The sequence below is a fragment of the Pongo pygmaeus genome, chromosome 8 (assembly GCF_028885625.2).
Source record: "Pongo pygmaeus isolate AG05252 chromosome 8, NHGRI_mPonPyg2-v2.0_pri, whole genome shotgun sequence".
In the NCBI taxonomy this organism is placed as follows: Eukaryota; Metazoa; Chordata; class Mammalia; order Primates; family Hominidae; genus Pongo; species Pongo pygmaeus.
The window spans coordinates 49,313,687-49,338,022 of NC_072381.2; the positions used below are offsets into that span (position 1 = coordinate 49,313,687).

At 42.2% G+C, this 24,336-nt stretch overlaps 1 pseudogene; it reads right to left on the minus strand.

The window, feature by feature from the left end:
* Positions 1 to 16,819: 16,819 nt before the first annotated feature.
* Positions 16,820 to 19,636, minus strand: LOC129045011 (small ribosomal subunit protein eS19-like; annotated as a pseudogene).
* Positions 19,637 to 24,336: the final 4,700 nt, after the last annotated feature.

The window sequence follows — 24,336 nt, forward strand, 5'->3', positions numbered from 1 at the left end:
ACACAGTCAAGTTCAGTGTATTTGATATTATCAACTTGGGCCCTAAATCTCTCATAGTCTCCCTGGAGTCTATCCTTCTGCTGAAAGTGCAAGTTAATCCTTCTGAAGATGGTAAAGAACTTGGCCAGGTGTGGTGGCTCACGCTTGTAATCTCAGCACTTTGGGAGGCTGAGGCAGGAAGATTGCTTGAGCCCAGGAGTTCGAAACCACTCTGGGCAGCATAGTAAGACCCTGTCTCTATTATAAAAAACAAAATAAATAAAAAGGACTGTAGGAGGTTGAGACAGGTACGGGAGGCACCACACTACCCTATTGACACAGCCTGGATCCAGAGTTCAGCAGACCTTGAGACAATGAAAATAAACTTAGTAATAATCATTTTTCAATCATTGCAGTAATTATTGATTTGGACAAAAATCAGTTGACGTCAAAACCTTAAAGTGACGCTGCTCTGCCTATGGAGTAGCCATTCTTTTATTCCTTTAGTTTCTTAATAAATTTTCTTTCACTTAAAAAAAACCTTATAGTTCAATGAAGAATGAGATATATACCTCATCTCAAAGAATCTTCTCAAACACACTTATTAATTACAAAAGGAAAATCAGTAATTTTGCAGTAGAGAAATATGGCCAACTCCACCTTAACCAAGTGGCTGAAAGTCACTGCACCAGTAATGGCACAAACCAACATGAGATGCTTCCTCATATGATACACTAAAAAGGGCACAGTCTCTTCTGCATATTGCTGACAAAAAGTGGGTAAGCTGAAACTGAAACTAATTATTAGGCAATGTCAAGCAAACACAAATTCAGGTTGACAGTCTGCAAAGTAACATCCATGTACTCTTCAACAATGGATTGATCCTAGCTCAGGAGGCTGAGGCGGGAGGATTGCTTGAGGCCAGAAGTTCCAGATCAGCCTGGGCAACATGACGAGACCCCATCTCTACAAACATCACTGACTACACTGTGCTCTGCCCAGGGATCAGACCTTGAGTGCTGTCCTTGGAGTACCCAGCACTGGCCGAATGCTCTTCTATGCCCGGTTCACGTAAGGCTGGGGAGCAATGACAATTTTAGTGAATCCACATGCTGTGACTACATTTTATTTCACCAATGAAAGTCATTTTCTAATATTAATTATGCTACTTGAAAGTTACTTGTTTCACTAATGAAAACCCATTTTTGACATTTGTTATGTTCATTTGCAAAACATTAAAACAAGTTTTTATAAATGTATCTATTTATTGTTATTTTTAAAATTCTGGTTAAATACATGAAACACAAAATTTACCATCTTTTTTTTGTTTTTTGTTTTTGGTTTTTTTTTTTTGAGACAGAGTCTTATGCTGTTGTCCAGGCTGGAGTGCAGTGGTGCAATCTCGGCTTACTGCAGCCTCCACCTCCTGGGTTCAAGTGATTCTCGTGCCTTAGCCTCCCAAGTCGCTGGGACTACAGGCACACACCACCATGCCCAGCTAATTTTTGCATTTTTAGTAGAGACGGGGTTATGTCCTGTTGGCCAGGCTGGAAAATGTACCATCTTAATCGTTGTAAGTATACAGTTTAATAGCATTGAATACATTCATACTGTTGTGCAACCATCACCACCATCTATCTTCAGAACTCTTTTCATCTTGCAAAATGGAATCTCTGTCCCCATTAAACAGTAACTGCCCATTCTCTCCTCCCCCGAACCCCTGGCAATCATCATTCTACTTTCTGTCTATAAAGTTGATGATTTTCACTACTTCATTAAGTGGAATCAGACAATACTTGTCCATTTGTGATTATCTTACTTTACTTGGCATAATGTCCTCAAGGTTCATCTCAAGCGGTGTGAGACGAGGCTTTTTCTAGCCCCCTTCTTCCTCCAGAGCTAAATAATTTCATGCAGCTTTTAGATGGATTAGAAACATAATTTTACTCTGTTAAACACAAAATAGTTTTAAGAGAAAAATGGACCTGATGTCTACCATCAAAAACAACAGCTTAACCAAAAACAATACCAGGATCAAAAGTCAGGGTTTAGGTTGTACCATCTTCATTGTCTGAATTCAAGAAATTCATTCATATTGTGGCACATGTTATAATTTTCTACCTTTTTAATGCTGAATTCCTTCACATGTATATACCACCTGTTTTTATGCACTCATCCTTTGATGAACACTTGAGTTGCTCTATGTTTTGGCTTATTGTGAATAGAGCTGCTATGAACATGGGTGTTTGAATATCTCTTTGTGACCCTGCTTTCAATTCATTTGGGGAAATATCCAGAAGTGGGATGACTGGGTCACGTGGTAATTTAATTTTAATTTTTTGAGGAACTGCCCTATTGACTCGCAAAATGTGAATTTTTGATGGCAATAAGGATAACAGATGAACTTATATTTGTTGCCCCAGTGTATTAGTCTGTTTTCACACTGCTATACAGAACTACTTGAGACTGGGTAATTTATATGAAGAAAAGAGGTTTAATTGACTCACGGTTCTTCAGGCTTAACAGGAAGCATGACTAGGAGGCCTCAGGAAATTTACAATCATGTGGGAGGAATAGGGGAAGCAAGCACATCTTACTACTGCGGAGCAGGAGAGTGAAGGGGAAAGTGCCACACAATTTCAAACAACCAGGTTTCAGGAGAACTCACTATCACAAGAAGAGCAAGGGGGAAATCAGCCCCCATGATCCAATCACCTCCCACCAGGCCCCTCCCCCAACACATGGGGATTACATTCAAGATGAGATTTCAGTGGGGACACAGAGCCAAGCCATATCACCCAGTGTGTGGCCCTTTCTGATTAAGTACTGCTGATCGCCTCTGGGCTGGGCATTCTAGAGAGCAGGTGAGAGCTGATTATCCCTAGAATGCAAGCATAAACTCATTGCCCTTACATAACATCCCAGCCATTGTACTGAGATATTACAGCTGTAACTCACAGCCAGATGATGCCCTGAATTCCCAGACAAATCAGGAAGCTCTTTAAGGATGGAGATCAAGTCTAGTATTTCTTTATTTTCCTTTGCTTTGTGATAGTTACTCAGTTAAATGTGTCGGAGAGGTAAGAAAGAGATCTGAATCAGATGGAAAATCCAAATTCTGGTATTGTGTCTTTTCTTTCTCATACAGAGGATTCTTGCACAAGCTGACTGTTTCCTTATCCTCGCAACGGCAGAAGTCTCCTACTGAACGAACTGACTGAAGGAGGATTTGTGTGGGATAATAGAGCTGAAAGCTCATGTTCATCTCCCATGTATGGGTATTATCATTTACTGGTTGGTGGTTTTCTGACAGAGATGGGACTTCTTACTTTTATTTTATTTATTTATTTAAGTAGAGACAGGATCTCGCTGTGTTGCCCAGGCTAGAGTTCAGTGATGCCATTGTGGCTCATGGCAGCATTGAACTCCTGGGCTTGAGCTGTCCTCCCACCTTAGCCTCCTGAATAGCTGAGACTACAGAGCATGCCACCATGCCCAGCAAATTTTTCTACTTTTTGTAGAGATGGGGTCTCACTGTGTTGCCCAGGCTGTTCTCAAACACCAGGCCTCAAGTGATCCTCTTGCCTTGGCCTCCCAAAGTGTTGAGATTATAGGCATGAGTCACTGCACCTGGCCAGGACCTCCTGGTTTCAGGATTTGCATCCAGCTGCAGCTGTCTCCCAAGCACCTGGACTATTCCTCCATGTGGTGAAAAGTGGGGCACAAGCTCTTCATTGGTCATTTTGCTGCTGCAGAAGTCCTCACCCTGTTCTCTTTTAAGTCTCTCTTCTTTCTCAGGTCTGATCGTGCAATTTGATTAGGGTAGGGGAGGGGAGGAGAGGGAAAGGAAGTAGGAGGTCAAGGAGGCAGGTCAAGTTTCCTTTCCTCTTTGAATTTTGAGATGGCCGATCAAACTGCCACCTCCACCTGCCTCTGTTGCTGGGCTTCATCTTACTCTCCAATTAATAATGGTTCTGCTGGGCACAGTGGCTCACGCCTATAATCCCAGCGCTTTGGGACACTGAGGCGGGAGGATCGCTTGGGGCCAGGAGTTTGAGACCAATGTGGGCAACATAGTGAGATCTCATCTCTACAAAAAAATTAAAAAAGAAAACAGTGGCTGGGCACAGTGGCTCATGCCTGTAATCCCATCACTTTGGGAGGCTGAGGCGGGTGGATCACGAGGTCAGGAGATTGAGACCATCCTGGCCAACATGGTGAAACCCCGTCTCTACTAAAAATACAAAAATTAGCTGGGTGTGGTGGCATGTGCCTGTAGTTCCAGCTACCCGGGAGGCTGAGGCAGGAGAATCGCTTGAGCCCAGGAGGCAGAGACTGCTGTGAGCCAAGATGGTGCCACTGCACTCCAGCCCGGTGACAGAGCGGGACTCCTTCTCAAAAAAAAAAAAAAAGATAAAAGAAAGAAAGAAAAAATAGCCAGGCCCAGTGGCATAGCCTGTAGTCCCATTTACTTGGGAGGCTGAGGTGCTTGGGAGGCTGAGGTGCTTGGGAGGCTGAGGTGCTTGGGAGGCTGAGGTGGGAGGATTGCTTACTGGGAAGTTCAAAGCTGCGGTGAGCCATTATGGCACCACTGCATTCCAGACTGGGCAACAGAATGAGACCCTGTCATTCTCTCTCTCTCTCACACACACACACACACACACACACACCCCCAACAAAATGACTGTAATCAGTACTTAAGCTTGTATCAGATCAAATGGCAGAAACCCGAACATTTGGCCCCGCAGACTGCAGGCTCACACTGAGGTCTGCTTGCAGGGACTCTGGCCAGGATTTTCTGGAAAGAAAAAAATAAGCCATCTCATTTTTGTTTTTAATTAATGCAGTCACCAGTTTTTCATTCCAAAGTGTCACAAGCAGGAAATCAAAGAAGGTCTTGTATAAATAATAAGAAAAAGAGGTTCTATTAGTAATAGAAAGCATTTTCAAGGAGAGCTCGACAGAGCGCTGATAGTCTCCACACTCCCTTCAGGTGAAACCTCTCAAAAATCATAACATAAATTATAGATACGTCCAAGGCTTTTTAGGATAAGATATTAAAAGCCTAATTTATTTATTTATTTTTTGTTTATTTTTTTTGAGACGGAGTCTCACTCTGTCGCCCAGGCTGGAGTGCAGTGGTGTGATCTTGGCTCATTGTAAGCTCCGCCTCCCAGGTTCACTCCATTCTCCTGCCTCAGCCTCCCGAGTAGCTGGGACTACAAGCGCCCGCCACCATGCCCGGCTAACTTTTTTTGTATGTTTTTAGTAGAGGCGGAGTTTCACCATGTTAGCCAGGATGGTCTCGATCTCCTGATCTCAGGATCCACCCGCCTCGGCCTCCCAAAGTGCTGGGATTACAGGCATGAGCCACCGTGCCTGGCCTTAAAAACCTCATTTTAATAGTGTCTTAAGTCAAAAGAAAAAAATATGGAAGAGCCTCTTATCTGGGTCATAACACAAATTCTTCTAATTCAGCCAAAATGAATAAAACTTTTAGCTTTTTTCTGATTGGTTTTCATTTTAGATTAGTTACAATTTTGAGAAAGAGTCTGTGAAGGATTATTCCAGGGATTTATTTTTGTTCCCTCATAGTTTCTCTGAAAAACTTGATCAGGGAGGAGGAAAGGGTGATCCTGGTTCATTGGACCTGTCAGATCTGAATCCTCAGCTAGAGAAGGAACAGATTCCCTGCATCTTCTCCAGCAGCTTGCCGCGGTGAGTATGAACTATCCCTCATGGGGATGTAGAGCTGTGCGCTCAGTACCCTTTGGGACTGGATGGTTTCCTCTGGGTTTGTTGTGTTAAGCCAGCTGAAATGTGCTAGCTGAAGCATGCTGCCTTTAACTCCTGTGCTCACAGTGAAATATCTCTCTAGGACTTGCCAAGACAAGGCAAGCTAATATTCACTTCAAATGGCAACAAGCCATTTGAATAGCATTAGTTGCTATTTCCATTTTTATTCTTCCAGAAGAGGTTTCTTTGCTTACCACCATCCTCAGCTAACAAACCCATGACATCATTGTGTTTCTCACCTGCGACTCCTCCCTCGCTTTAGCAGATTCGGCAGTAGACTTGAAGCGAAAGCCATCACGTGGCAGGCAGTCCACAAGAGTCTGCTGGGATGCCATTGTTTGCTGGGAGTGTTGTGTCTTGATGTACATCATCTTGTGTGCTTATCCCAGTCACCAGAGGAGGTTGGCAAGGAGGGAAACTTTTTTGTTATCCCAACTTTACAGAAGGAGAAGCTGCTGAGGATAGCATGGCTGGCAAATGGCAAGCTGACCTTTGAATGAGGAGAGATTTTCCTACTTCTGGTCTAGGCCTGCTTTCATGAGATGATGTTGCCTCTTAGAAACTGGCATTAGGAGATGTGAAAGGATGAATGGTTGATATGAAATTAAAAGACCCAGGTTTGCATGCAGCTCTGACCACTTACTACTCATATGACCTGAACATTTGTTGTTTGTTTGAGACGGAGTCTCACTCTGTTGTATAGGCTGGAGTGTGCAGTGGCATGATTATCGCTCACTGCAGCCTCAAACTCCTGGACTCAAGTGATCCTCCTGCCTTAGCCTCCAAGAACTAGGACCGCAGGTTCATGACAAATGCCTGGCTAATTTTAAACTTTTTTTTTTTTTTTTTTTTTTTGAGACAGAGTCTCGCTATGTCACCCAGGCTGGAGTGCAGTGGCACGATCTTGGCTTACTGCAAGCTCTGCCTCCCGGGTTCACGCCATTCTCCTGCCTCAGCCTCCTGAGTAGCTGGGACTACAGGCTCTCACCACCACACTCGGCTAATTTTTTGTACTTTTAGTAGAGACGGGGTTTCACCGTGTTAGCCAACATGGATGGTCTCGATCTCCTGAACTCGTGATCCGCCTGCTTCGGCCTCCCCATTTTTTTTTTTTTTTTGAGATGAAGTTCCACTCTCGTTGCCCAGGCTGGAGTGCAATGGCGTGATTTCGGCTCACTGCAACCTCTGCCTCCTGGGTTCAAGCAATTCTCCTGCCTCAGCCTCCTGAGGAGCTGGGATTACAGGTGCCTACGACCACACCTAGCTAATTTTTGTATTTTTAGTAGAGACGGAGTTTCATCATGTTGGACAGGCTGGTCTCGAATTCCTGACCTCAGGTGATCCACCCACCTCAGCTTCCCAAAGTGCTGGGATGCTGCCGTGCACAGCCAAATATTTTTAAAAATTACTTTTTTCATACAGAGTCTCACTACATTGCCCAGGTTGGTCTCGAGCTCCTGAACTCAAGCGATCCTCCCACCTCAGTCTCCCAAACTCCTGGGATTACAGGTGTGAACCACCACACTGGGCCTCATCCAAGCATTTAAACCCCTTGAGAGTTTCATTTTCTGTCATTCGAGAATATACTATTTCTACTTCATATGATCACAGAGGAGACTGAATTTAAAAATGCTCAGTGATAGCTTTTAAATATCCCTTTATTCCCCAGTAAAACCCACAAGGCTATTAAACATTTTGAAGTTGCCTGGATTTTGCAATGAAGTACATTAATTAGCTACTCTCTGTACAAGGAAGTGTTTCAACGGGTGAATGGAAGAAAGCCTGTGTCAAGATCTCTGAGAACACTGCTGCCCTGGCATCATTACAGCAATGACAAAAGAGCAGAACCTTCCTAAAGTAAATTAGAAAACTTCCCATGCTACTAGGTAGTTCTTTCATTTGTAAATGAGGAGTGGAATAATTAAAGAAAAATCACAACTGCATTCTTAGAATGTGAATTCACTGGTTTGCCAACAGATACTTATTGATTATGCAATATGTACCAGGCATTATTCCAGGGACAAGTAGTAAGCAGGACAGACAGCTACTTTTATGAGTCTTCCACTCCAGTGCAGAAACAGAGATAATAAAGAAATAATGGGCAGGGTGCAGTGGCTCACGCCTGTAATCCCAGCACTTTGGGAGCTCGAGGCAGGTGGATCACCTGAAGTCAGGAGTTTGAGACCAGCCTGACCAATATGGTGAAACCCTGTCTCTACTAAAAATACAAAAATCAGACAGGTGTGATGGCGTGCGCCTGTAGTCCCAGCTACTCAGGAGGCTGAGAAAGGATAATTGCTTGAACCAGGGAAGTGGAGGTTGCAGTGAGCCTAGACAGCAGCAAGGCACTCCAGCCTGGAAGACAGAGCAAGACTCTGCCTCAAAAAAAAAAAAAAAAGAAAAAAAAAGAAAAAGAAAAAGAAAGAATGCAATAGTACATAAGAAATCATGGGTGTTATAATGAAAACAAAACGGTGTGATATCAGTTTAAATGACTGGGAAATTTCTTTAGGCTTGAAAGCAAGATAAAACTTTCATAAGGGGGTGCTCTTTGAAGGTCATCCTGAATGATAAAGATACAGCCCTGTGAGCCTTGGGGAAGAGTGTGGCATCCAGTGGACAGAAGCCCTGAAGTGGGCATTCTAAAGTCATGGCTAATTGAAAAGTGGTCACTATTTGTCCTTGAATGTATTGCAATAGATACTCAGAAGGCAGATGTATTTTCACACTTAGGGACAGGCACATTGACATCTCGGAAACTCAGATTTGGTGCACAGTTTCTGGTCCTGCCTAAGAAGACAAAGTGGCATGGGGTGTCTGTAAATAACACAATTTCATATGGCAGGTGCCTTCATAGTCCCCAGTGAGGGACAGTGGTATGTGTTGTGAATAGGTGAGCTGGGCTTCCTGAAGGGGGTGAATTATTCTCTGTGTTTAGAAAGTGAAGGGCAGAGAGAAGCTGTGAAAGTCACTTGGGTCGAATGTGGACCAAAACTTGGCTGTAGCAAGAGGCAAACAATGTTTGGGGGCCAGTGAGCACATAGGTTTGGCTGAAGTAGAGGGTTTCTGAGGGACTAAACAGAAATGGCTGTAGTGGAAAGGGAAGGGGTGTTTGTGGAGGAGGTCCAAGGGTGAGCTGTGGCAGTTGGGTTTTATAGGATGAGTGGTGGAGAGCCTTGGTAGTGCTGAGAAATGGACTTTCTGAAGAAAGGAAGTCTAAAAATGTCCATCTCTCTGTGGGAGGATACTCACAGCTGTTCCCTGCCTCCGGCCCCTTGGCCACCCCCACTTCTTCCCACACCACTCTGCCCAGTACAGACTCATTCCTCACTTGTCCAGTTTAATACACTTCTCCTTCCAGATGTAAGCAACCCCTTCCCTGAGTGCCCAGGTTTATAATGGGAAGGCTGCCATGACAACAACATAGCAGAAATAGACAATAGAATTTAAACCCATCCATGCTAGAAAAATCTATGGTTTTGAGTGTGTATAAATTAGTGGAAATCAGGGAGAAACCTCACCTCATGCTCAGGTCAGTCCTGGAAGGTAAACAAGTGTTCTCATCTGACAGAATACAAAGTATCCGAAACCAGCCTGGCAGTCAGCATCTGGCAGACATTGGTCAGGAATTGAGTTATTGCTCCTCAAGAAGAAAAGTTGCTTGGCCATATTGCTCACTTAAAAGCTGTTTTTTTTTTTTGTTTTTTTTTTTCCAAGACAGGGTCTCACTCTGTCGCCCAGGCTGGAGTGCAGTGGTGCAATCATAGCTCACTGTTGTCTCCAAATCCTAGGCTCAAGCAATCCCCCTTCCTCAGTCTCCTGAGTAGCTGGGACTACAAGTGCACGCCACCAGGTCCTGCTAATTTTTAAATGTTTTTGTAGAGACTGGGTCTTGCTATGTTGCCCAGGCTGGTCTTGAATTCCTGGCCTCTAGCTATTCTCCCACCTTGGCCTCTCAGAAGTGTTGGGATTACAGGTGTGAACCACTATGTCCAGCTGAGAGCCGTGTTTTCTCATTTCTAGACTGCCTTGCATTTGTGCACCTTCCCTCTTTCTTATTATTAATCTGTCACCTGGTGATTATTCTTGCGTTGAAATTCAGTCCCGCCAAATTTCCAAAGCCCTGCCAACCTCAAGCAGAGACTAGAAGGGGTAACTGGGCCCTGTTACTTTACCTTTTTATCCATTTCCCTTTTAGTAGAGATGTATTTAAGTCTCAAACCTGAAATTTTGGAAGAAAAAAATATTAATTAACTATAATTATCACTTTCCAGTCACTTTACAAATCCTATTTCTCTTCTCTGTCATTCATTCATAAAAATAAGTGGCTCACTTTTAAAATTCATTTGTCTTAGTTAGCAGCTTTATTCAGAAATTTGAAGGAGGGTTCTTAAAGAAGTGAGAAATGGCACATCAAAATTTCAGTTATTTTTCCATGCTTGCTGTGCAACTGTAGGTGACTGGTGATTCTTCAGTAAAGGGGAAGATACAGCTTATGAAGGCTGCTGCGGTCTTCTTAGCAGCTATTGAGAGGGAAATGTATGTCATAAGTCTTAGCTATAATACTCATCTGTATATCTACATGATTATAATTAAGCAGCACATATTATACTAAATGATTACCAAAAGGAACATAAAATTGATTTCTGCTGATTTTTAAAAAAAGCAAACTCAAGCGAATTACATTCTATCTGAAAAGTACTGAATCATTTCATGTGAGGATTTTTGTTTTAATTCCCTGATAAGGCAAAATTACAAAGTAGGTTAGCTATATACCTCTTACATCTTCTTTGAGAGCCTTTGTCTTAGTTCGCTTTCTGTTGCTATAACAGAATACCATAGACTGGGTTATTTATAAAGAAAATAAATTTAGTTCTGGAGGCTGGGTAGTCCGGGAGCATTGCACTGGCATCTGGTGAGGACCTTCTTGCTGTATCCTAACATAGTGGAAGGGCAAATGAGCCAATGAGACAGAGAAAGGCTCCAGGAGCTGGACTCACTTTATAACAACCCACTCTTGCAATAACAAACCCATTCCCATGATAATGACATTGATTCATTCATGAGGGCTCTGTCCTCATGACCCAGTCACCTCTTATTAGAACCCACCTCCCAATACTGTTACATTGAGGATTAAGTTTCTAACACAAGTTTCTAACTTTTGGGAAACACATTCACACCTTAGCGGCTCTGCCTGTGAATGCTGAAATTTATTTTCTGTGCCAAGTGCTCTAATTCTGCCTAAATCCATCTGGACAGATAAATGATTCATTAATTATTTCAACAAATAGTTGAATGCATATTCTGAGCCAGGTGATCTGATAAACCAGTTCACCCAGAAGTGAATAGCAGTAACAAGTAATCTCTCTGAGGGCTATTTGATTTTTTTTGGTTTGGGGTTTTGATTTTGTTTTTCTTATTTTAAAATTAAAATTAAAATTTTTAATTTTTATGGATACATAGTAGATATATATATTTATGTAGTACATGAGCTATTTTGATACAGGCATGCAATGTGTAATAATCACACTAGGGTAAATGGGTAAGAAATAAATAAATTCAAGCATTTATCATTTCTTTGTGTTACAAACATTCCAATTATACTCTTTTGTTTATTTTAAAATGTACAGTAAATTATTGTTGATTGTAAGCACCTTGTTGCGCTATCAAATACCAGATCTTATTTATTCCATCTAACTATATTTTTGTCCCCATTAACCATCCTCACTCCCCCGCCCCCACTCCACTACTCTTCATACCTCTGGTAACCAACGTTCTACTTTCTATCTCTGTGAATTCAATTGTCTTAATTTTTAGTTCCCACAAATTAGGGATAACATGTGGAGTTTGACTATCTGTGTTTGGCTTATTTCACTTAATGTAATGTCCTCTAGTTCCATCCATGTTATTGCAAATGACAGGATCTCATTTTTTTATGGCTTTTTATTCTTTTTTATAGTACTGCATTGTCATTATGTACCACATTTTCTTTATCCATTCATCTGTTGATGGACACTTAGGCTGCTTCCAAATTTTGGCTATTGTGGAGAGTTCTGCAATAAACATGGGTGTACATATATCTCTTCAATATACTAATTTCTTTTGGATATATACCTAGCAGTGGGATTGCTGGATGTTATGGTAGTTCTATTTTTAGTTTTTAGAGGAAGCTCCAAACTGTTCTCCTTAGTGGCTGTACTAATTTACATTCCCACCAGCAGTGTATGGAGGGTTCCCTTTTCTCCACACCCTTGACAGCATTTGTTATTGCCTATCTTTTGGATAAAAGCCATTTTAACTGGGATGAGATGATATCTCATTGTATTTTGATTTATATTTCTCTGATGATCAATGATGCTGAGCAACTTTTCATATGTCTGTTTGCCATCTGTATGTCTTCTTTTGAGAAATGCCTATTCAGATGCTTGGCCCACTTTTAATGGGATTATTAGATATTTTTCCTGTTGAGTTGTTTGAGCTCCTTATATATTCTGGTTATTAATCTTTTGTAAATATTCTCTCCCATTCTGACGGTTGTCTCTTCAGTTTGTTGACTGTTTCCTTTGCTGTGCAGAAGCTTTTTAACTTGATGTAATCTCATTTGTCCATATTTGCTTTGGTTACCCATGCTTTTGAGTTATTACTCAATAAATCTTTGCCTAAACCAATGTCCTGGAGAGTTTCCCCAATGTTTTCTTGTAGTAGTTTCATAGTTTGAGGTCATGGATTTAAGTCTTTAATTTATTTTGATTTGATTTTTGTCTATAGTGGGAGATAGGGGTTTTACTTTCATTCTTCTGCATATAGATATTGAGTTTTTCCAGCACTATTTATTGAAGAGACCGTTGTTTCCCCAATGTATGTTTTTGCTGATGTCCCCACACTTAAAACAAAAGGTCAGTTTCTCAGAAATTATATACTTGGTTTATCTTCCACTTTCCTCAAAACTAAAAGTCTTTTAGCACAGGCACCACCCCTAAAATTTCCGGTAAACCAGCACCAGCCAGAGGATCACGTTCTCATCAAAGCGTGGAAAGAAGGGAAACTCAAGCCAGACCGGGAAGGACCCTACCTCGTGCTGCTAATCACCGAGACTGCTGTTCGCACAGTGGAAACGGAATGTACACATTACACCCAAGTCAAGCAAGCACCATTATCATCAGAATCATGGGCCATTGTTCCTGGATCAAGCCCTACCAAATTAAAGCTAAGAAAAGCTTAGTCTATCTATCTTTTCCTTTTCTTTCCTAACCCAGTGCCTGTATCCATTACTATTCCTACCACTAACAACTCTAACCCCACTTTAGAGCGTTTCTTTGGTTTAGGAGAAGAGGTCACTGGAAAGGATCCTATAGGCTTCTTTAAGATGCGCTTTGTTCTCCCTTCTCCACCTCCTACAACTGCCCCTTTCTCAAACTTACAAAATCAAACTATGCCTCACCACATGCCCAATGGCAAAACCAAGATCTCAGTAGTACAAATAGGAGACTGAAGGCAAACCATAGCCATTAAAACAGGGTATAAAGATGTAAATGCCTAGTTAGAGTGGATTAAATATTCCATTCACACTTTAAACAACAGCAACTATTACGCTTGTACGCATGGTAGGCCAGAGGCCCAGGTTGTTCCATTTCCACTAGGATGGTCCCCAAATCAAGTGGACATGGAGTGCATGGTAGCTCTCTTTCAAGATTCCACTGCCTGGAATAAAAAATTGTGCCAAGTTCTTTCTCTGCTATTTCCTGAATTTCAATACCCTGCGGGTCAGCCCCCAAGGGCCATCCAGCCTCCATCTTCCAAGACCAATTTTACCTCATATCTCCAACAAGAGGAAAAATTTCATGTTCCTTGGAGACTTAACAGCATGCAGTGAAGTCAGGCACTTCCAAGAGTTGGCCCATCAGTCTGCCCTTATTCATCCCTGATTGGATGTATGGTGGTATTATGGAGGACCGTCACTGGACACTCTGCCAAATAATTAGAGCAGTACTTATGCTCTAATTCAATTGGCTATCCCTTTTACCCTGGCATTTCATCAACCAGAAAAAGAAGAAAAAGAAAAAAAACACATAGCCTCAATTCTTACCTCCTTAACAACTATAGTAAGTATAATCCTTCTTCTTAGGTATTATGTTGTACCATACATCCAGGAGTTAATCAAAACAACTAAGTCAAGACATGCTAAGCAAGTTTGAAACTATAAATTGGGAATTGTAGAAAGTAAAATGTTTCCTCTTCAAAGTTTCCCTTCTTGTTAAAGAATAAATCATAAGTGTTAGAAATAATAGTTTCTTTTAAAGACTAACTTTCTTCAAGCCTCCTTGCTTTGTTAAACCCTATTCTATGTAACCGTTGGACATGCTCACAGGCACGTTCCAGCTCACAGCCTATGCCCCTTCTTTATTTGGAAATGTTATGGCTTCCTTAAACTTTTTGTAAGCAACTTCTTTGTTCGTCCCTGCACTTACCTATTTAGGAAGTTTTAGGCTATTAGCAAATCGGGTATCAGTTTAAGAGTGTGAGGTTCCGCTCCAGCCAATGGATGCAGGACACAGCAGTAAGGACAACCCAAATGTGTAAGGGATAAATATGTCTGCTTTTCCTTTGTTCAGGTGTGCTTTTGCCATTGTTCCATCTGTGATTGAGCACCCTTTCTGCAGAAAGTAAAGATTGCCTTGCTGAGAGATCTTTTGTCTCTGTACTGACTTTTCTTCACAGCACTGATGATCAATTTCTAACAATTTTGGTATTTCTAACAAGACCTCTTAAAGGAGCCAGGCCCCAAGAGGAACATGAACTGGGGCTAACGAGGAACCCAGGGCCAGGGGACTTTTGGGGGTCTTTTTGTCCCTCTTATCTTTCTTTTCCTTTTTCTTTTTCTTCTTCTTCTTAACGACCCCAGAGCTGACAGCTTTGCCCACTCTCGGATCACCAAGTTCTGATAGTGTTTGTCATGTGGATGGTCCCACATAGACTGCCTGTTGGCAAAGTTGAAAAAATATTTGTCACCCCCCATGTCCTGGCATAGTTTCCACTCCCCAGGCAGTGGGGCCACAATGCCCTCCCACGCCAGCCACATCAGTTCTGGTTCCTTGATGGGATCAATACCAATCTCCCGGGCAAATTCAAGAATTTCTTGCTCACTTAAAATGTAGGTCTCATTATAATCCTCCTCCAGAACTAGCTGATCTCCTATGCAGAGGGGTGGGAGAGGTTGGTGAGATCATCTAGCTATGACTCACCTGGGATCAAGCACTGGCTGTATGACCTTAGGCAAGGTGCTTCACCTCTCTCAGCCTCAATAACTCCAAGTGTATAATTGAAACAATCTTGACAATCTATGTCAAAACCCTGCCAGACCCCCAGCCTGCTCAGGAGCCGGTGAAATTTCAGAGGTACTGTTGAGGCACCGTTGCAGTTTTTCGCTTCTTCCCTCAGTCCACACCCACACTCTGGCGCATTGTGCGCTGATTGGCTCACGAGCTTCCCTCAGCTACCCCGCCACTCTCCCTTCCCCACGGCCCAACCCCTACCTGGATGAGGTCCTCACCTATCCACCACCCCAGAAGGCTCTGGGTGAGGCTCTGGGCGAGGCACAGCACCCCCAGTGCCACCCAACAGGCTCTTGCTCTGTTGCCCAGGCTGGAATGCAGTGATGTCATCACAGTCACAATAACTTTGAAGTCCTGGGTTTCAGCGATCCTCCCGCTCCAGCCTCCTAGGTAGCTGAGAGTGTAGGCACAAGCCACCACACCCAGCTAATTTTTTTTTTTTTTTTTTTTTTGAGACAGAGTCTCGCTCTCTCACCAAGCTGGAGTGCAGTGGCCAATGTCAGCTCACTGCAACCTCCGCCTGCCAGGTTCAAGCAATTCTCCTGCCTCAGCCCCCCGAGTAGCTGGGATTACAGGCACTTGCCACCACACCCAGCTACTTTTTTTTTCTTTTTCTTTTTCTTTTTCCTTTTTTTTTCTGAGACAGAGTCTCACTCTGTTGCTAGACTGGAGTGCATTGGCATGATCTCAGCTCACTGCAACCTCCGCTTCCTGGGTTCAAGTGATTCTCCTGCCTCAGCCTCCTGAGTAGCTGGGATTACAGGCGCATGCCACCATGCCCAGCTAATTTTTGTATTTTTTTTTTAGTATAGACAGGGTTTCACCATGTTGGCCAGGATGGTCTTGATCTCTTGACCTCGTGATCCGCCTGCCTCAGCCTTCCAAAGTGCTGGGATTACAGGTGTGAGCCACCGTGGCCGGCCTTTTTTTTTTTTTTTTTGTTGAGACAGTCTCACTCTGTTGCACAGGCTGGAGTACAGTGGTGCCATCCCCGCTCACTGCAGCCTTTGCCTCATGGGTTCAAGTGATTCTCCTCCCTCAGCCTCCGGAGTAGCTGGGATTACAGGCACCTGCCACCACACCCAGCTAATATATTTTTTTTTTTTTTTTTTGAGACAGAGTCTTGCTTTGTCGCCAGGCTGGAGTGCAGTGGTGTGATCTTGGCTCATTGCAACCTCCGCCTCCCGGGTTCAAGTGATTCTCTTGCCTCAGCCTCCTGAGTAGCTGGGATTACAGTCACACGCCACCACGCCTAGCTAATTTTTGTATTTTTTTTTTTAGTAGAGACAGGGTTTCACCATGTTGGCCAGGATGGTCTTGGTCTCCTGACCTTATGATCCACCCGCCTTGGCCTCCCAATGTGCTGGGATTACAGGCATGAGCCACTGCACCTGGTTTTTTTTTTAGACAAAGTCTCACACTGTTGCCCAGGCTGGAGTGCAGTGGTACCATCCCAGCTCACCGCAGCCTCTGCCTCCTGGGTTCAAGTGATTCTCCTGCCTCAGCCTCCCAAGTAGCTGGGATTACAGGCACCTGCCACCATGCCCAGCTAATTTTGTATTTTTAGTAGAGATGGGGTTTCACCATGTCAGGCAGGCTGGTCTCAAACTCCTGACCTCAGGTCTCAAACTCCTGACCGAGGTGCCCACCTCGGCTTCCCAAAGTGCTGGGATTACAGTTGTGAGCCACCATGCTTGGTCGCATCCAGCTAATTTTTTTTTTTTTCGAATGAGGCAATTTATTAACCCAGCATGGTTTGTTCTAATGCTTCTTGTTGGCAGCTGCCATCTGTCCGGCAATTCTGCCCAGATCTTTCTCTCCCTGAGGTTTCAGTTTGCATCTTGGTCCTTTTCCACCATTTTCAGCCCCTCCAGGGCTTGGGGGACCCGGCGGGCCACACTCTTGGAGCCTTAGCTGAAGTGGCTGAGCATGATGCTGTTTCTCTGATGGCCCCTGTAGATCTTGGTCATAGAGCCAACCCCAGCACCACCCAAGAGGTACAGGTGCCACGCGGTGGAAGCAGCTCACATGTAGAACCAGTTCTTATCGTAGGGAGCAAGCTCTTTGTGCTTGCCCGGCTTGATGGTGTCCACCCATTCGGTGACTTTTAGCTTCCCAGACTTTTTGAGAAAGGCTGCCAGAGCTCTGATGAACTCCTGCTGGTTCACGTCTTTTATACCCAGCTAATTTTTAAAAAATGTTTGTAGACATGAGGTTTTGCTATGTTGCCCAGGCAGGTCTCAAATTCCTGGCCTCAAGTGATTCTCCTGCCTTGGCATCCCAGAATGCTGAGATTATAGGTGTGAGCCACCATGCCTGGCCAGTAATAATAATAATAACAACAATTATTATTATTATTTGAGAAGGAGTGTCGCTTTGTTAGCCAGGCTGGAGTGCAGTGGCATGATCTCAGCTCACTGCAACCTCCACCTCCCTGGTTCAAGTGATTCTTCTGCCAATTTTTGTATTTTTAGTAGAGATGAGGTTTCACCATATTGACCAGGCTGCTCTCAAGCTCCTGACCTCAGGTGATCCAGCCACCTTGGCCTCCCAAAGTGCTGGAATTACAAATGTGAGCCACCACGCCTGGCCCCAGTAATTATTTTATGGAATTATTTCCTAGCCTAGACTAAACGGCAGAAACTCTCATTTATTTTTTCTTAATAGGACATTCCTTGGCACCTAACAGGTAATCAGTATTTGTTGATTGGATGAATGGTTGTGACTGTTATCAGCAACCAGTGATACTGACTTTAAAATTATAAAACACACTCAACACACATGTACATTCTCATGCTCCTACATACCTGTGATCAAAATATTGACAATCGCCAATTGTCACTGCAATCCTTATTTACTTCTTTCAGAAGTGGCTATGGAAGGCAACTTAAGGAGATTCCTATGGGTCTTTGCTCCTCCTTCCTTACCCTGGAAAGAGTAGAGCATAAAAGAAGGCCACTAAATGCTGGTCAGGGGGAAAATAAGCTGCTGTTTTGCAGATGCATGTAGATGAAGCTGTTGACCTGTGGTTTGAAGGATATTCATTTTCTGTTTTTTCTTGTAGTGTGCAGTCTTCTATATCTTTATATTGGCGAGGGTTTTGCTGGATTTTTCTCAGATATTTCTGAGTTTTGTGTTTTGTGCTTCTGGAGCACTAGAAATGGAGCACATCCTGTTTGATGAAGGCCAGTTATGGTATAATGCACGCAAGTGGAGATACAGATATTACATCAAGCTCAGATAACTGAGATGAGTGACAGAGTAAAGACACCCTTGATTAAACTTCCTCTACAAAAGTGTAACTCTTTGTTAAAATATTATAACCATCAACTCATCCTTAATGAAGTACAGTTACACAGTTATTCGCTTATGGTGAAGACACCATGATTTAAAGAAATGCATCTATTCTGTCTTCTTAAATCTACAGTTTTCTAAAGGCCTACTCACTTTGTTTCCCTAGGAATTTGTTTTCTGCACCATACTTCTCTCCTTCTGGCCAGAAGCAATTTGTAATCCTGGTTCTCTGACTTGACCCTGGGCAGCCTTCACTGAGAAGCCTTGGACTTTGATGTTCTTTGAGGTGGATCTAAGTTTGGGTTAAATTGTTCCGTCTGTAAACTATAAAAACGACAACAATGGCAATGATAATAAAACACCCAAAATACCTCCATAACTTTTTGTTTCAGGTACATAAGAAAAGTGTAGAAACTTATTGCCTCAACCTATTCTTTTCTCCCTAGAGTCATAACACCTTTAAATGTTTTACGTTATCTTTCTAGGGGAAATCTAATCTCCCACTGCAATTTTTCCCACTGTGCATTTACATTTTTCAATACACACACACGTACATGTGCATATACACACATATACACATATCACCACCACACAATAATAACAGAAATTCAATCTTTCCTGGCATTTTAAAGCTTTTACTGTCCATATGACTTTTCAAGGTAGGAAGCATCTCTGAGAGGGAGAGAAACGGCTCTGGAAACAACTTCTGCTGCTGCCTATCAGCACCTTATCAGATACAGGCAGATTTTCTGAAATCTACAAAGTCAGCTTCCGTAGACTCCTAGTTCTTCTCTTCTGGTGACATCTTATTAGTTTAAGTCACTTCCACATTTTCTACATAAACATTCCCAGTGTTTGTGAAAAGTACAATTTTAAAAGCAAGCAGAGAAAGAAAAGTTCCATATTGCTGTCTCTAAAGAGGATGAGAGAATAGAAGAACATAAGCTTATAATCATATGATTTAGACCCTTGACAAGCCCAAGTGAGTACTTCAAGGCACTAGCAGACAGGGGCAACATGCTGATTAAACATGCTGCACTGAAGTCAGAGTTCTGCATAAATACTATTCTGTGTCACTGTTGATTTTCTCCTTTAGCACAACCGAAAATAAATTGCTCTCACTGTGTCCATCATCTCACCTTGAATGGAATTTCCTTAGTGTACAGAATATCAGAAGTGGGGCTGCCTTGCCCCTGCAAAATGGCGAAGTAGATAAAGTTTATTTTTGCTGCCATCTTACCTTCCCTCTGCTTGTACCCCGATTTCCTGGAGTTGTTCCTCAGGCTCGATCCCGATCCCGTGTCCAATTACCTAGGGCCTCCTTGCTGTCAGTTAATAATAGCTTTCAATGCTATTTTTCTTCTCGGAGTTTTTGCATTTTAATAGGACCCCCAGGGATTAAAATGCCTCCAGAACCAGAAGACTGAATCTCTAATGGTGTAATTTTAGGTACCAGTGACAGGCATTGTGGGAGATTTCATGGGGAGGATTCTCTCAGAAGACAAACACCTCCCCCCACAGCTTTCGACTTGACTGACTTGGTATGGTTGACCCTACAAAGGAGTACAGGAATGTGAATTAATCAGCCATGAAATACTGAATGTTATTGCAAAGAAAACCTTCAGTTTTGCTAATTATATTTTAATGTTTTAATCAACTTTTCAGTAAATGAATATGTGGTAATATTGAGGTGTTTCCTGGCTGAGAAAATTATGCAGTATCTTAGAGAAAGTTCTCTGGAGTGACAGTGGAGTAGGGGATGGAGTGGAGTTGTTGGGATGGAAATGCTTAGTAATCTGTGTTCCAGGTCTTAGTAATCTGTGTCAATGAAGGAAGTAATCACATTCACACAGAAGAGAATTGCCCGATTAACTCTTAGGTACAGGTGTGAAATAATAATAAACCGCATACTGAACTGTTGTTTCAGTATATGTTTTCCACATGGACAAAAAAAAAGAAGAAGAAGCTGGGATATTCTTCTCACCATTGTTCAGCACAAGAGGATGTCAGATTCCTGCACTTTATCTGGACTTCTCTATCGTTCTTTTTTTTTCTCCTGCTAAGTAAACAGTGGAGCTTCATCCACTATTCAGCTATCAGAGACTCAGGATTTTCTGGTTGTGGAACTTGGGAATTCTTACATTTCTTTAAAACTGTGGAAAAATGTATTTGCAAAACTGCTGGAAAGGGAAATGGAGATATCAACCCCTACAATATAATTAATCCTTGTGAGCTTCTCCCCCAGAGGTCTAACTTGTTTTTCTGTAGTGATGGGAGTTTAGTTTTGTTTCTTTTTTTTTTTGGTTGTCATTATTCACACTTAACTACCTGTGGCAAGTACTGTGGAGGAGAGAGACTGTTGTAAACAGGTTTGGAGGAGCACAGGAAGGAAGGGCTTTGAAACCATGCCCCGTGAGGAAATGCATAGAGCTACTGCGCACCACTCTACCTTAAAGCTGGTAAACACACAGCCCTCCCCACAAACCAAATATTACAAATTCTATTTTTATAGCTCTTGGAAGGCTTTCTGCAATCTTTTCCATGTTGAATGCTGCAGTTAAAAGATAACTTTAGGAGAGATTTTCCAGATCAAAAGTCACAGGTATAAGAATATTGAAAAGAATGTAAAATCTTGTGCATGCAAATATCTATTATTGCTTTTATCTTTTGAATCAAGGAGGCACAGTAAATGACCCCTTTAAGCAGGGGAGTCATTACACCCTCACATTTTCTGAAAGATTTCTTGTGGGTCAATTGCAAAGTACTATTGGAGTATAATAGTGCAAGGCACTATTGGAGTATTTACTATTTTGTAAATTGCAAAGCACCATTGGAGTGTGCCTTCATTAGAATGTGGAAAAATTATTCTTGTGAATTTAATCATAATCTGCATCAATCTGAGTAATACATTATTAAATGCAGTAGAGAGTGCTCAGAATAGAAAATGGTGGATTCTTTTGAGCCTGCATTGGTGAACAAAGAAAAGGAAGCATACTCCTTTCCTCTGTTTTTTAATTCTTTGATAAAGTGATTACTGTTAGAGTAGTAGATTGCTATAAACTTGATGTAATTATGATTTAATAAATCATTTGAAAAATTCTCTCATGGTAGCATGTGAGTGTTCAAGTGGAAATAATGACAATAATGACAGCTGACACTCAGGAAGCACTTGTTATATGTAAGGAGAAATGTCAAAAGAAGAAATCTAGTTAGAAAGATCCATAGCTTGTGAACAACCATATATCAAAAGTCACCAATATTATCCCAAAGAGCAGAGGTTCTCAGGGGAATGTTTCAGGGCTTCATATCTTTCAAAATATTTATTAATGGCTGCATGAAGACAAAGAAGACACTTGTGGAAACCCAGGTGGAATAGCCACCAAGATTGATGAAACTACCAACATTTAATGTAGAATCCAATGAAAACAAATATCTGAGCACTCACAATTTAGATCCTCGGGAGTGGGTACATATCATATTGGGGATTCTACAATTTTAACTGGGAGATCCAAGCATAAACAACTAAAATAAGACACAATTAACAAGATGCGCATTTAAGCCTGCATTTGAATCCCTATTCTAACAGTAATTCATACAATCTCGAGCTAGTTACACTTAGTCTCTAAAATTCTCAATGTTCTTATCTAGAAATTGGGATAGTATTAGTACCTAGAATAGAACTTAATAGGATAGGACATGTCAAATACTTACCATAGTAGCACCCAATACCTTTTAGCTATTATTACTGTCATCATAGTTGTTATTAAGAATAAGAAATATGGATAATAAATATGGCCAGCATGGTGGCTTATGCCTGCAGTCTAGCACTTTGGGAGTCCAAGTCAGAAGGATTGCTTGAGGCCAGGAGTTCGATACCACCCTGGGCAACATAGTGAGACTCTGTCTCTAAAATAATAACAATAATAAATACTATAGTAGAGTTATCTAGTCTTTGTAGGAAACTGCACATTTAATCAAGATAATGATGAATTTTAACATTTAAACAATCAGCTGTGCAAGAAAGGATTGGGGAAATTTGGCTTAACAAATGTGCGTGTGAAACAGAGTGAAGGTTTTTGTTAAAAATCAAGCTTCGCTTTAATCAGTGGTGTGAATGAGCTATTGAAAAAGATAATGGCTAAATGGATAAAAGCATATTGCCCAGGTTGGCAAAGCTGAGAATGCCTTAGTATTCTAACATACTCAGATCCTATATGAAGGACCGGGCCCGGTTCTGAACAGCCGACTCTTTGAGCTGGATGCATTAGAGATCCTCTAGAGTCTTGAGGGAGGTGATAAAGGATACGGTTAGGGGCACAGAAAAAAGCTTTGGAAGGGACTGGGTAACTGCTTTCAATGGGCTTTCAGGCATCTCACTGATCACACACATCAATTTTATTTATTTAGGTATTTATTTATTTTTTGAGACAGAGTCTCACTCTGTCACCCAGACTGGAGTGCAGTGGCTCCATCATGGCTCACTGTATCTTTGACCTCCCAGGCTCAAGCAGTCCTCCCACCTCAGCCTTACAAGTAGCTAGGACTACAGGCCCGCAGCACCACAGCTGGCTAATTTTGTTTCTTTTTTGTTGTTGTTGGTGGTGGTGTTTTTTATTTTATTTTATTTTATTTTATTTATTTTATTTAATTTATTTAATTTATTTAATTTTACTTTATTTTATTTTATTTTATATTTTATTTTATTATTTTATTTTATTTTATTTTATTTTATTTATTTTATTTTATTTTATTTTATTTTATTTTATTTTATTATTTTATTTTATTTTATATTTTTTAGATGGAGTCTCACTCTGTTGCCCAGGCTACAGTGCAGTGGCGCAATCTCAGCTCACTGCAAGCTCTGCCACTCAGGTTCACGCCATTCTCCTGCCTCAGCCTCCTGAGTAGTTGGGACTACAGGTGCCCACCACCACACCCGGCTAATTTTTTGTATTTTTAGTAGAGACGGGGTTTCACTGTGTTAGCCAGGATGGTCTTGATCTCCTGACCTTGTGATCTGCCCCCCTTGGCCTCCCAAAGTGCTGGGATTACAGGCATGAGCCACCACACCCAGCCCTGTTGTTGGATTTTTTTTGGAGATGGAATCTCACCTTGTTGCCTAGGCTGGAGTACAGTGGTGCCATCCCCGCTCATTGCAATGAGCGGAGTGCAATGGCACAAACTTGGCTCAGTGCAACCTCCACCTCCTGGGTTCAAGCAATTCTCCTGCCTCAGCCTTCCAAGTAGCTGGGATTACAGGCATGCACCACCACACCCAGCTAATTTTTTTGTATCTTTAGTAGAGATGGGGTTTCACCATGTTGGCCAGGCTGGTCTTGAACTCCTGACCTTGTGATCTTGTTTCTTTTTTATAGAGGTGGGCTCTTACTGTGTTGCCCAGGCTGGTCTTGAACTTCTGAGCTCAAGCAATTCTCCTGCCTTGGCATCCCAAAGTGCTGGAACACACACTGATTTTAATTTATAAAGGTGACTGAGCAGCTAATGTGATGGAAAGATTTTCGTTGCTTCTACTTCCCGAGAGGAAGGCCATGGCAGGCCACCCAGGGCCACATGGGGGAAGGCCAGTGTTGGACAGGAGGTGGAGAGGAGTGAGGAGAGAGCATGGGCCAGTCTTCATTGTGTTTTCTGTGGAACAGGCGTGGCAGGGCAGAGGAAACAGCTTAAGATTGGCTAGTTTGAATGACGCCAGTGGGTTTAGGGGCACAGGGGCTGTCCCTAGTTGTCTGGTATCTGGTCCTGTGTTGATTTTGGACAGGGGAAGTATTGGCCTGGTATATGTTAGATACAGGAGGTAGTTGGAGTATAGCCTTTGGATTGGCTGGTTTGTGTATGAAAGACACTCACACAGACCAGTCATTTATTGTCTTAGGAATTAGCTAGCCCTGAGGAGGGGGTCAGTTTCTTTTACCCAACT